This window comes from Pygoscelis adeliae, unplaced genomic scaffold (assembly GCF_000699105.1).
Source record: "Pygoscelis adeliae isolate BGI_AS28 unplaced genomic scaffold, ASM69910v1 Scaffold442, whole genome shotgun sequence".
Lineage (NCBI taxonomy): Eukaryota > Metazoa > Chordata > Aves > Sphenisciformes > Spheniscidae > Pygoscelis > Pygoscelis adeliae.
This window is the reverse complement of record NW_008824191.1, coordinates 28,497-29,670: the sequence shown is the minus strand read 5'-3', so window position 1 is coordinate 29,670 and position 1,174 is coordinate 28,497. Positions and strand designations below refer to the sequence as shown.

General features: G+C 40.0%; 1 protein-coding gene across 1 annotated transcript in view; it reads left to right on the top strand.

Moving 5' to 3' along the window:
* Nucleotides 1-1,174, top strand: part of FAM219A (family with sequence similarity 219, member A) — a 114,016-nt gene that overhangs the window by 109,577 nt on the left and 3,265 nt on the right. The gene's annotated exons all lie outside the window — the stretch shown is intronic.

Below are 1,174 nucleotides of genomic sequence, written 5' to 3'. Positions count from 1 at the left end.
ACGGGTAGATGTGGTGCTTAGGGACATGGTTTAGTGGTGGACTTGTCAGTGCTAGGTTAACGGTTGGACTTGATGATCTTAAAGGTCTTTTCCAACCTAAACGATTCTATGATTCTGTGACTTGAAAACTGGAGAGCAAGAATGGAAGTCAGTATTTCTGATACCCATATGGGCAAGCCGTTGCTGCCAGATCACAGCTTCAGTTCCAGACTTCTTTTCTTCTTGACTTCCTTCCTACATGCTTCAGGAGCAGAAGGACCATGCCAATGCTATGAGAAGGTGTATTGAATTTTGCAAGTGGATCCCATTTTCTCCAGTCCCCTGGTGCAGCAGGTTGGAAATTCTGCATCAGTTTTAAAATTAATTTCTTTAATTTTGCGTTTCAGTGAACACAGCAAGAAAATACAACTAATCATGAACCTATATATCTGCTTTGTGATAATATTTGATGTATTTTACTCTCCCTGAGCCTGCCCATCTTCAGTGCCTGGCAGGCCTTTGTATTGCTAAAATTGTAATGGTTTCCTGAAATTTTCTGATCAGAAGCAGAAAAACATTTCAGGTAGGTAGAGAGCAGTTGGAGCATGGATGAGATGGATTATCATCTTCAGATTTATGTTTCCCAAACTCTTAGTGAAGCATCATTGTGCATCACTGTGTGTTGTTAAAGACCAGTTCTTCATTTGGGAGAAAACCTGAGTTAACCCACTGAATGAGGAGATTTTCATCACTCTTGGTTCCCACCTTTTTTTTTATAGAATCTTATTCCATTTGCTCGGTTTGATTGATCTTATTTTAAATATGAACCGAAGTCTTTGTGCAGTTTTGTGGATGAAAGAACTCTGTTGTGAACTAGGTACCATTGTATTAATGCATTTTCCTTATCCTAGAAGCTCTGAAGCCTGTATTCCATTTCACAAACTCTCTCAGGCAATTAAAGGTGCAAAGTCATCGTCAGCCTTTGTAACACTTCTGATGAAGTGAAAGTTATTATAAAATAATGGGATTCAAAAAAGTGCTAGTCTGACTGGGCTCTTATGCTGCACCCACCAGCTCATATTTCTCATATTACTAAATTTAGGACTGAGACCTCAGAAGTGTTGGGGGAGGCGGGTGCTGGGTAGAGACTCAGGCAGAAAGACCACATCCCTGATTTCCAATAGTAGAATAGTAG